This window comes from Macaca nemestrina, chromosome 14 (genome assembly GCF_043159975.1).
Source record: "Macaca nemestrina isolate mMacNem1 chromosome 14, mMacNem.hap1, whole genome shotgun sequence".
Classification (NCBI taxonomy): domain Eukaryota; kingdom Metazoa; phylum Chordata; class Mammalia; order Primates; family Cercopithecidae; genus Macaca; species Macaca nemestrina.
The window spans coordinates 49,743,757-49,756,734 of NC_092138.1; the positions used below are offsets into that span (position 1 = coordinate 49,743,757).

Genomic DNA, 12,978 nt, shown 5'->3' on the forward strand with positions numbered 1-12,978 from the left:
TTATTTATTCAGCTAACTTTCTGAGCATCCTTGAAAAACCAAAAAGGTTGGATTTGAAATATTTTTTTTTAAAAACACACTTCAGGGACACTGTTAGCATTCAATTTCACTAATGAAAGTAGAGGGTTACTTTCCCAGAGGTGTGGCATTGGGTAAGTCGCTTACTCTCTCAGTTTCCCCATCTATAAAACAGGGAGGATAATTTTATCTACCTTAGGGTTTGTATTCAGATTAAATGAGTTGATACAAATAAAGCACTTTGAACAGAGCCTGGTTTGTTTTCATCATTATAATCTTCATCATCATCTTTGTTATGCTAACTCTGCTTTCCATTGTTCATCTGAGCACACCAGGGAGTCCACAGGGACCCACATGGGCCACAGAGAGTAATTTGACTCTGAAACACAGCAGCTTCTGTTTTCTTTTCTTTTTTAACCTACATCCTTGGAGTACTTACTAAGTGCCAGTCACTATGCTAAACTGTTTGCAAACATTTTCTCATGCAAACCTCACAACAAATCTAACAAGATATATACAAAACTGTATTATAATTTCCATTTTATAAATGAGGAAATTGGAATTTGGAGAAGTTAATTTGCTTATAGAAATAAGGTCCACAGACCTAAGTGGATAGACTTATATTTCATATTAACTTTATTTTAGGTGTTATGTTACCTCAAGACTAATTATGAAACAAGTATTTAGAGCTGGAAAGCCTTTCCCATTCATGTAGTGCACATGTAGGAGTTAAGACTTAGAGAAGTTAAGGACTTCACCCAAGGTCACTCAGCCAGCTGTGACTAGCTGGGATCAGAACATTTACAGATGTTGGCCCTCTAATGCTCTGCTTTTTCTCTATACATTATTTTACATCATTAATAGATTTCTTCAAATGTGAAAATATTTAAACTATGCATTCATCTCAAGGCATGAGTTTCTGCAGCAAGGAAATCATTTATATAAATGGAAAATTAATTGAAGGGAGAAAAGAAATACTTCGGATAGGTTTTTGAAATTTAAAGTTAAACACAACTGCTTAAGTAACATCTTAAAAGATGGCATTAAAGTCATACCCCAGAAGCCACAAATATGATAATAAAAGGTTTACAGTGGCTGTTTTACCAGACATTCTTCAATCCCATTTTCTTTCCAGTGTTTATAACTAGCACGGAACTGAGGGAATTAAGAACAGCTTTCTTTCAGCTTCTCTAAGACTTCTTGTGTTTTAAACCTGAATTCTTGAGGGCAGGGAGGAAAAGGGAATTCCCTAACCTCTGCGTCTGCCACTTCCTTTGCTACACACACACACACACACACACACACACACACACACACACACACACACACGCACACACAAATTCTTTCTCCCAGAATGAAGTGTATTTTTCCTTTCTCATCTCTTCTGTCTCACAACCTCCACTCCCTCCCCCAAAACCTAAACTTCAGAACTTGGCTCAGTGACATTCCCTCAAGATCAAAGTTAAATGATAATTTCCATGAAAACCAAAGTCATTTCAGTCTCACTGTCTCTCTCACTGAAAGTCTGGGTCTCATGCCAATAAAGCACAAAAAAAATTCCATACTCCCTTTCTCTTCAGTATGAAACTTCATGCTCCCTCTTCCCTTCTTCTGGTGTCTTTTCACTCCTCACACATTACTGCTTTTCTGTAGAGATGTCCATAGGAAGTTTCACCTTCTAATTTAAGATTTAGCTACCTTCAGCGTCTCTTTTTCTCTCCTGGATAGGCAATGCCTATGAGGCCTGAGGCTACAGTAGCGAGAAAAGAACCAAGAAGCAAGAAGATAGAGAGAGGGAGCAGTGATGAAGAGGAGATTGTAGGAAATTCACAGAATTATTTCAAATATTCAAGATCGTAGAGCTTGTAAGTGGCTTAAAGTACTAACTCAAGGCTTTTTGACCTGAGTCAAACAAAATCCATTTGTTGAGAATATCATAATACAAAGGAATGAAGACTCATCCCAATAGGAGTTATGAGCTATCCTAGGGATTGCAACATGAAGTGTCTGTGCAACAGTGTGAGTCAGTGACATAAATACAGGGAAGGGTAGGAGACACTACATGACATCACAATACCACCTTTACATACTTCTGCGGCCTTGCTTCACGCTTCTTCAGGAGGAATTGTCCATGTAGTTGGGAAGTAACTTCAGAAAGAGAAAATACAGGTGTGTGAGGGTTTTTTCTTTTTCTTATTTGGAAGGAAAATATCAAATTCCTAACACAGAAAATCTCCCTGAGTCTGCCTCCAGTAGGAAAGGTCATTTTGCATTCTGCAAGTTTTATGAGAAAAGCATTAAGCTGTAATAAGTAGCAATTTTAGTATTATTCCTTGCATGTTAAGTTCATTTGTTGAGAATGAAATAATACCATGGGGTAAAGACCAGTCCCCATAGAAGATATAAACTATCCTAGGAATTATGACATGAAATGTTCATATATCTATTATAAAAAATGAATCTATTTTCTGTTGCTCCTTTTTCAGTTAGTAGAAGAAAAAAAGTATTCTACAGAGTCTGTTTAAACAAACAGAAAAACGAAATCCTAGAGTACATATTCAGTAACACCTTGGCTTGATAGACAGTCCTGACTTGGAAATGTGAATCAACAAGTGGTTTTTCTGATATGATTGGACAGAAATATAAGATAATGGAAGGCAGAACTAACATTTCATGATCATACTCCTATGCCCATTGTCACCTAACTTTGTAGTGCTATCCCACTCCTATTCTGGGCTCAGCCTTATGACTTGGGTTGGCCAATGGGATACTAACAAATGTGGTGCAAACAGAAATCTGAAAAGCACTTATGGGTTTCCACTTGTTCTTGTCCTCTACCATAGCCATAAGCATATATTTACATTATTCTTCTGCTCACACAGAACAGAGCAAAAGTCACCTCAGTCATCCCAGCTGAAACTATCCTAGGTCAGTCAACAACCCGCCAATCCCTGCACAACAGAAAAAGAAAGTCTTAGCTGATCCAAGATAGGCAAAATCTCCTAGCATGCCTCCCAGATGCATGAGTAATCAATGTTTTTTGTCGTGTCATCTGTGGTGGTCTGTTATACAGCATTATTATGGTGCTAGATAACTAATACAAAACCTACAGTGATGAAATGGTTTCTGGATATCAGAACATATTGTATATTGTGTTACATGCTACATGAAAGCTATAGAAGGGATATGTGTTAAGATAGACTGGTAGGCCTATAGGGCCAAGCTACTTCCAGGCAGGGGAAGGATTCTCACTTAAAAGAGGAGATTATTCCTGGTACCAATCACTTAGGGAAAAGCAGTGTCTCTCTGAGTAGAAACTGAATGTCAGAGTATGGACCATTGTCAGTTAGATGATATGGCAGGGTCTCTCCTGGGCAGGTGTATTTGTCTAGGAGGATGTTTCTCTCAGGGGCCATTCAGAATGACTTCTCCTGTGTGGGGACTGACCAGGAGCTGAGCAGTGAAGGACCCAGGAGTTCCATGAGATGACATTGATGATGATGATGATGATGATGATGATGATGATGATGATGATGGCTGACACCGACTGAGCAGGTTGCTTATTATGTCCCAGGTACTATACTTAGCTCTTGATATATGTCAACTCATTTAATCTCCATAACAACCCTATAAGGCAGTCATTTTCTTTCCTCATTTTATACTTCAGGAAACTGAAGCCCAGAATATTAAGTGACCTTTATCCTTTGACTAAGGACAAAATAACAGTTAACAAGTAGAGCTAGGTGGCCACAAATCTGGCTCAAGAACTCTATTCTAAAGAGCTTATGGAACAAAACAACAAACAGATTGAGTAAGGACCAGGACTTTATACTTTGTAAGCTGGGTTGCTGATGGTCCTAGTACTATGTTTCTGACACTGCATGTTCAGGAATTTTTCACCACTATGAGGCCAATATCTTGGTGGCAGCAGGAAGGGAATAGAAAGAGAGAGAGAGAGAGAGAGAGAGCTACTGTGGCAATGAGAGTGAGAGAGAGAAGGAAAAAAATCTGTATGAGAAGGTAAAGTTGGGGCATGAAGTCAAATGCCGTTAGTCAGGGGGCTTTACTTTGTTCCCAGTTTTCCCAGGAGATTGTCTACGGATGCTAATTCCTTAGAGGTTCTGGGTTTAATTTTATTGAAGAGGTGGCACTTCCTTATGTTTTGTTGGTGCCAGGCAGTTTTGTAAGCTTTTCACATACATTATGCATTGAATTCTAACAACAACCTTTCAAAGAAGAAATAGACTTTTATCCTTAAAGATCAGCGCTATTCGAAGTGTGATTCCTGGATGTGTGGCAGGCTGTGAACTCTTTCTTTCCAGTCCACAACAAGACGATACAGAAATTAAAAGTGGCTGTTTTTAAAAAATGTTCTGCTTGTTGAATCTAATAACCTAAAAAAATGAGTGCATATCTTATATGTCTACATTTTCTATTTAATTTTCCTAGTAATTCATATATTTTACAAAAGTATTTTTCCTCAAATGGATTAGAAATTTAAGAAAGACAATTTGGGAAGCACTGTTCTATACCATGGAATTGAAGCTCAGAGAAACTTGCCAAAGTTTCAGTCATTAGGAAAAGACTCAAACTTAAATCTTAATCTAATGCCCATCACTTCATTTATTTTTATTAAAATTAATGTCTGACTTGACTCTTCCTGCCCACACTTGCCTATTTAAATAATGATGTTAAGCTCATCTTTTGGGGAGTGGGAAGAGAATGATGGGATCTTTCTACTGGTGATCAGCCAGGCCATCACAAAATGTAGAAACAGGACTTTAAAAACCAAAGTGAAGCCAGGTGCAGTGGTGTGCGACTGTAGTCCCACCTACTCGGGAGCCTGAGGTGGGAGGACTGCTTGAACCCAGGCATTCGAGGCCAGCCTGGGCAACACAATGAGACTCCCATTTCTAAAAACAAACAAAAACAAAATCAAAATGATGCTACCAATGTGCTTGTGTAGCAGACACTGCCACGTGCAATGCCATGGCATTTACCCAGGACATGATTTATGCAGCATGACTTGGAAATAACAGTGAAACCTTTTCTCTTGCTCCTTCTGCAACTCCCAAAGGGAGAAAAATAGGAAATACATAAAATTCTCATTTAAGAAAAATTGTTTAACAGACCCTACATCCAGTGAAGCAGTTCATTTTGTGGTTGGAAATTCAAAGGAATTTTTTTTCTATCATCAGTTAAAAGAAAATCATGCTGTGATTACAGCAATGAGTAGTAGATAGATGTGGGCGTTGGAGCAAGACACACTTAGATTTGGGTCCTGCCTTTACCATTTTCTTGCTCTGTAACCTTGGCATCATGCTAATATTTCTGAATTTTGTCCTCAATTGTAAAATGCGAATAATCCATACCTCACAGGATTTGGGGATAATTTAATAAAGGTAACTCACATAAATTACTTTCATCAAATACAAAGTAGAAGGATAATTATACCAGATATCTCCAAACCAGATACATTTAACCCGCTTGTTTAAGATTCTTTCAAATGCTGTGGCTATACAATTTCAAAATAATTAACTAAAAGGTTTTTTAAAAATTGTTTAGTTATTTAGATAGTAGGTTTTTTGAAATACGGGATAAAACAAGGTTATTTGACTCAATTTTAAAAATTGACTAGCTGAATGTTAGCCTATTTTGTTTCCCTATAGAAAAAGTGTAATGAGTTAGGACGATACTCTGGTTTATCATACACTGAAACGTGTTTCATTAAATTTGTGATTTATTCACATTTACAGATTATTGATAATCTTATCTCAGAAGGATGTTGGAGAGTCATAAGAGAAAGTCAAATTAGATTATGTAATATATGGTTTCTGGTATATGATAAGCACTGAATAAATGTATTTCCCCTTTATTCTACTTGATTTATAGGTGTTATAATTTCTAGGTCAATGTCATGCTATAGAATTTAATTATACAAAATTACTACTATTGTGGATTCTTACATTAAGACTTAACAGAATGAAATAATTTCTACTTGGAAGGTAGAAGTACAGTGATTTAACACTGCTATGAATTTGTCCTGAAACCCTATAGTGAAATTTCTCCAAATGAACAATAATAAAATCTCTATGATAGACAATGTTTAAGGTCTGTACTCCAAGTCGTTTCTAAAGTGGTAGGGAGCCTTCGGCATTTCCTCAGTAATTGGTCCCTAAATTGTATCAACAAGTGCTTATGTGCTCTTTATAGTTTTGCTTGCTTTTGCCTTTAACCATTTCAATATTCTTTCCTGAGCAAAACATAACCTATGCTTTAGAACATTAATTGATTTTCCTTGCAACATCCTAGGGGGTCTGAAGACCGAAGCCTCTTTGAAGAGCTCATTTTAGGCAACATTGGAAACGATTTCAGAACACCATATAGGATTAGTTAGAAAACCACCTGGAAACATTTGGTAACTTTAGGTCTACCATCATGCTGTCACTTAGGTTGAATCTACAGATTTTTGGATCCTTCTAGAGCATACATACTTACCAGCTCACAGACTTATTTAAGCACTAAATGAAATTAGGTCTGTAAAAGTACTTTCCAAACTATCAACAATATGCAAAGGCTGCAAAATGGTCAGATATTATTTCATAGGATGCTTTTGCTTCCTCACAGTTCCGTCAGGGTCACAAGATGGCTGCCATGGTCAGATGTCACAAACCCATATGGCAGTGTTCTCAGCAGGAAGGACGGGGGGAAGGCTCCTTTTTATCAGGTAGGAAAATCTTTCCTAGAAGCCCCAACCCCAGTAGGTTTCCCGTAAGTTTTTGTTGGCTAAAACTGGGTCACATGGTCATCCCTAACGGAGGGTAATGGAATAACTAATCTCAGGCAAGTGGAAACAGGATTACCATGGTTGGTTCGGGCCAAAGGAACACAAAATGGTCTGATTTAAAGGTCTGTGATATTTAGGCTCCAGGTCTAAGAGCCTAGCTTAGCTTTTTTCGGTTCCCTTCCTTCCTGGTTCCATATAAATAATTTCATTTTAATACTTCCTAGACATACTGACTATATATTCTGATTTCCCCTCTTAAATACACCTATTTCCCCAAAGAAACTGTGACAATCTAAAAAAAATCCTCCAGTGTGCCTGAACTCTGTTACATGAATTCTTCCATGTTCATCCCCATACTTCTTGTCTATCTCGTGCAACATGGAATTGAAGGGAAATAATGACATTTGGATTCAGATGGACCTGTGTCTGAGTTGTGGCTCCATTGCATCTTAGTTTGGTTAAGTTGTGGAACTTCTTTGCACCTCTATTTCCTCATCTACAAAAGGAAGACAAAAATATTCAACTTACAGGGTTTAGTACAAGGATAGAAAGTGCCAGGCATATAGCAGGCATTCAAAACAGATGATTCATTTATGTTTATCTTTATTATTATGACACATATCCATTTCTGTGATTGCTCTATCTCTAAAGCTGGTTCCAGCTTTTTACTTGACTCATTTGGGTTGGAGACTTTTTTTTTTTTCATGTTCTGCTTTTCTTTTGTTTTGTGGCTTATCCTGACTTTAACCCTGTATAGGTGGCCCTCCATATCTGTGGGCTTGCATCCTCAGATTCAACCAACTTCAGATTGAAAATATTTAGAAAAAAAAATACAACTATAAACATAATACCTTTTCTTTCTTTTCTTTTCTTTTTTTTTTTTTTTTTTTTTTTTGAGACAGGATCTTGTTCTGTCACCCAAATTGGAATGCAGTGGTGTGAACTGGACCTCCTGGGCTCAAGCGATCCTCCCGAGCAGCTGGAACCACAGGCCCGCGGCACCACACCCAACTAATTTTTAAATTTTTAACTTTTTTTGGCAACAGAGTCTTGCCATGTTGCTCAGCCTGGTCTTGAACTTTTGGCCTCAAGCCATCTTCCTGCCTCAGCCTCCCAAAGTACTGGGATTACAGGCATGAGCCACTAAGCTCAGTGCAAATTAAAAAATATATAGATATATAGTAAAACAACTATTGTTATAGCTTTCATATTGTATTAGGTATTGATATGGTTTGTCTCTGTATCCCCACCCAAATCTCATCTCGAAATGTAATCCCCAATTGTTGGAGGAGGTGCCTGGTGGGAGGCAATTGAATCATGGGGGCAGACATCCCCCTTGCTGTTCTTATGATAGTAAATGGGTTCTCATGAGATCAGGTTGTTAGAAATTTTCTGAGTGTGGCACTTCCTGCTTCACACTCTCTCTTCTGCTCTGCTATCATAGGACATGCTTACTTCCCCTCTGCCTTCTACCATGACTGTAAGTTTCCTGAGGCCTCCCAGTCATGTTTCCTGTTAAGCCTGCAGAACTATGAGTCAATCAAACCTCTTTTCTTTATAAATTACCTAGACTTAGGTAGTTCTTTTTAGCAGTGTGAAAACAGACTAATAATTGTAAGTAATCTAGAAATGACTTAAAGTATAGAGGAGGATACATGTACATTATATGCAAATACTCCACCATTTTATATAAGGGATTTGAGTGTCTATAGATTTTGGTATCTGCAGGGGTCCTGGAATCAATTCCCTGTGGATATCAAGGGACAACTCTACTCTTTCAGGACATGCTCATTGGTTCCAGTACTCTGCTATTTGTCTATTGATTTCAATACAACTCTGAATAAAAGATGCTCAGACCCCTGAGCCGTAGTCTGGAAGATACAGCAACAATAAATGCTTGTGAAGGTGAAAAAATAAAATAAACATACTGAACATATTTTAAAAAGTGCAGTAAAGATCAGCAAAGTCCAACTACAGTCACAACAAGGGCTGGCCATGTCAGGAAAAAATATGTGCAATGTAAATTTTTTACACATAATTTTTTGTGACATCTTTGAAAGTAGACTAGAGATTTATCTCTAAACATTTCTATATTTGTGTGTGTGTGTGTGTGTGAGAGAGAGAGAGAGAGAGAGAGAGAAAGAGAGAGAGAGAGAATTATAAAGTACATCAGGCAAAATGGAAATTGGTGAATCTGGATAAAGGGTACATGTTAGGTCCTTGTACTGCTTTTGCAGCTTTGTTGTATGTTTGAAATTACATAAAAATAAAAAGTACTTAAAATGCACAGATATTTCAATGAAATACTCACAACTGAAGTGCGTATTGAATATATTAGAGTGGGTGGCTTGGGATGGTGGGAGTTGAGATAGAGATAAAAGAGAAAAAGAGGCCGGGTGCGGTGGCTCAAGCCTGTAATCCCAGCACTTTGGGAGGCCGAGGCGGGCGGATCACAAGGTCAGGAGATCGAGACCATCCTGGCTAACACGGTGAAACCCCGTCTCTACTAAAAAATACAAAAAACTAGCCGGGTGAGGTAGCGGGCGCCTGTAGTCCCAGCTACTCAGGAGGCTGAGGCAGGAGAATGGCGTGAACGCGGGAGGCGGAGGCTGCAGTGAGCTGAGATCCGGCCACTGCACTCCAGCCTGGGTGACAGAGCAAGACTCTGTCTCAAAAAAAAAAAAAAAAAAAAAAAAAAGAGAGAAAAAGAATGAAATAAAACCAGAATGGGGTCTTGAGATAGCTGATTGATGATGGTCGTGGAGCATGAGCTAGAGAGAATGATGGCCTTTTCTCTCTGCAGCAAGTTCAGAAGGGGATGATGAAGAGACAGGTACAAGCTCCTTGTATAGAGAATAGTCTGGATACTCTTCTGAAATATCAACTTGGGCTTGACTTGCGGAATCTTTCCCTTTCCCATGTGTGTCAGGCATGTAGCTGGACTCTTGATATTTTCCTGCTTCAGGGATTTTCACAGGAAAGAAAGCAGAAACAATTTGAAGACAATTGTTATCTCCTGTCTTTTGTAAAAGCCTAAACAAAATGATCTTCAGCTGAGGAGTGTATTTGACGGTATTTAGAAAGAAGAGGGAGAGACTTCACCTAGAATAAAAAGGTCAGAGAAGAAAGGAACAATCTAGAGCAGGTGGGCTCTGGACACAGATCTCTGAGCCCCAACAAATAGTCACATGTCCTAATTGGACCAGAAAAGACCATGTTCTTGGGATAATGGGTATCTTAAAGATAGTCAGGGTGGACAGATAAGTGATGGCTAGGGTTTTCTCCCTAATGTTATGCGGCTGGGTAAGACCCTTGCAGAACCCTGAGGGGAGTCTTGGTAACTTACATCTCCTGCCAGGATAAAGAGATGGGTGTTCAGATTTAGATTTAATTTGATTGCAGAGAACAAGAGATTTTCTATACTCTTGAATTTGTCAACTAAAAGTCCAAACTGCCTCAAACACATGGTTCTATTTACAAAATAACCATTTACAAAGTTGGTTTTACAACCATATAACTGTTTGTAATACTCTGTATAACATGTTATCACCTGCATCATATGATCATTTGATGCCATCTTTAGCAAAAGGACAGAGGGGCCACTTTTATTAGTTCCTCAAGAATACAGCCTTAGAAATGATAAATTCTTATGAACTATTGTTCAAAAATAACCCCTAGTTATCTTTAGCCTGCTCCAAATGCCCTTCCCCCGGCTACCCCCCGCCCCCGCCTTTTTTTTTTTTTTTGGTAAAAGAATTTCCTCCAGTAGATAGAGGAAATGTGACCCTAGTATAACTTCTACAGTCTTCAGAAAGCCCAGGGTAGGGCACAGGAAATAGAACAGGTAAAGGAATTGTGTTCAAGCAACTGACCAATGTTATGATTCCTAAGAAAAATTCAAGGAAAGAAAAAGTATTTTTTTTTTTCTTCAGAGGATTTAACAATTTTAGAAATATCAAGTGACTCCCAACTTTCTTTACACACAAAAAAACTAAAGAAGGCAGATATCCGTATCTGATTCTTAGGGGTAAGGCAGTGAATAGAAATTAATTCTATAAATTGGCAGAATTGAGGTGATTGAAGAGAAAACTTATATTCATGCTAAAGGAGCAGCTGGGTGGGAGGAGGAGAAAGGAACAGAGCTAGAAAGGGTAGATGGAGGCAGAAAGGGGCAGATAAAGAGCTCTACTGAACGAAAAAGACATGTTTCTCTGCAAGTTTAGGGAAAATGCCTACATCCTGGCAGAGGAAGACTTAAAGAAAAATCTGGTTTATGAAGTGTCAACAAAGGTTCAGACATGCTCGATGTGCTTGTGATGGCATGTGTGTGCTCTTTCTTAAGTGGTAAATTAGATCTTAGTCTACAGGTAGGTGTGTGAAGAGCAGAGGAATAAAATAATGAGCCCAGTGTACTGCAAGTAATGGAAGCATCTCTTTCTGGCAGCTTTTCAGAATTTTGAGCTTGAACCTGACATGACAGCCTGTCCTGGCTTACCTGGGATTGCTTAGAATAGTGCTTCTTAAACTTTCATGTGCATATTCATCACCTGGAGTGGTTAAAAATGCAGGTTCTGGTTCAGTGTGTCTGAGGTGGTGCCTAAGTGTCTTCATTTCCACTAATTTCTAGGTGATGCCAATGCCTCTCCTGCTCAGATCACATTTTGAATAGCAAGGGACTGGAACACATCGTCACAGGTATACACACATATTAGAGATGCACAGTATGTACATACACACATGGATTTGGGTATACTTATGAGTGCAAAAAGTCATTTGTTCATTTGTTTAGACAAATTTTGAGTGTATTGTTTTAGGGTAGGTACTGTACACATATAGACATACACTTTTTAGGACTGATCTTTGCAAATGGATTTTAAAAGCACAAAAGATTTCTTTGCTTCCCCAAGGCATTCCATCATTCTCTAGTACTGATCTCTATAAATGGCCTTGCTCTCCTACTCTTAGTTACTAGCTGACTTTAGGATGGGCAGCTGCTTTCCGACATTATTTATGTACAGGAGATGATCCCAATATCCTAAGGTATCCCCTTTCATTGCCTGAAATTCTTAAAATTGCTGTAAGACATAGAGGTGAAAACACGGGTATTGGAATCAGGAGGTCTGGGCTTAAATCTTGACTTTGTCACTCAGACACAACTTTAACCTCCTTGAGCTCCAGTTTCTGCATTTGCAATATAGTGATAATAAAGTTTCCCTCATAGGAATGGCTACTCAACTAATTCAACAAATATCTATTGTAGGTTGATTGCCTGCAAAGGACATAGAAATAGAGTTGATTCAATTTCTCAACTGAAGGAATTCACTGACTAGCAGCGAAAACAAGACAGTGATGCATGTAAAGGAAATAGCACAAAGAAACGGCTAACTTACTTTTTGGTGGGACTAAAGGCTTCTTGGAGGAAGTGAGAGCTAAGTTGGGCTTTGAAGGATAGGAAGAATTACATGGTGGAAAAGGAGAGAATAAAGCGATGCTTTTCAAATTTAATCTGCATCTAAATCACTGAAATTGCAAATTCTGACTCAGCACCTGAGGTGGGGCATGTGATTCTGCATTTCTAACAAGCTCCAGTTAATGCTGATAGTGTTGGTCTCTGGAACCACACTTGAAGAAGCAAGCAGGGCATTTTAGGTTAAAGAAATACCAGCACAAAGGTGACAGTGAAAAGCAACATGGTAGGTTTGAAGAACAGCAGCAGCTCAAAACGGTTGCACCATCAATTGCAGGGAAGGAAGTGATGCTGGAAAGTTGGTAGGGTTAGAGCAAGTAAGAATTACATGAAAAGACAAAAGTAAGTCTTTCTGGCACATAGTGAACACTCAGAAATGGCTTATTTCCACCACCCATTTTACTCAAAAACCCACCAATTAGAAAGGAATAGAGAGAATGCTTAATATGAGACAGTAAGATATTTGATTTCTTACTTTCATTTGAGGCCTGAGTCTACTTAATTCATGAAATTAAGTAGGTGAAAAGACATCTAGATGGCCATCTTACCTGCCTCAGAGAAAGAAGGTGATTCCCAGGCTCAAACAGGGGTAAGCAGAAACCACTTCACACGGCCAAATATCCCATCAGGACAAAATTGTTGAGAGTTAAATGGGATAACATGTGCATTCCTAGCATGTTGTAAGTGCTTAACTAGTTTCTCCTAC

At 38.5% G+C, this 12,978-nt stretch overlaps 1 long non-coding RNA gene across 2 annotated transcripts; it reads left to right on the forward strand.

Annotated features, from left to right (window-relative positions):
* Window positions 1-2,113: 2,113 nt before the first annotated feature.
* Window positions 2,114-12,285, forward strand: LOC105489050 (uncharacterized). 2 transcript variants are annotated; one of them, XR_011613066.1, is made up of 4 exons: window positions 2,114-2,187; window positions 6,646-6,745; window positions 11,433-11,500; window positions 12,066-12,285. It is a non-coding gene; the product is annotated as an uncharacterized lncRNA (long non-coding RNA). The 2 variants fall into 2 exon arrangements; XR_011613067.1 differs by lacking the exon at window positions 2,114-2,187 and adding an exon at window positions 3,455-3,592.
* Window positions 12,286-12,978: the final 693 nt, after the last annotated feature.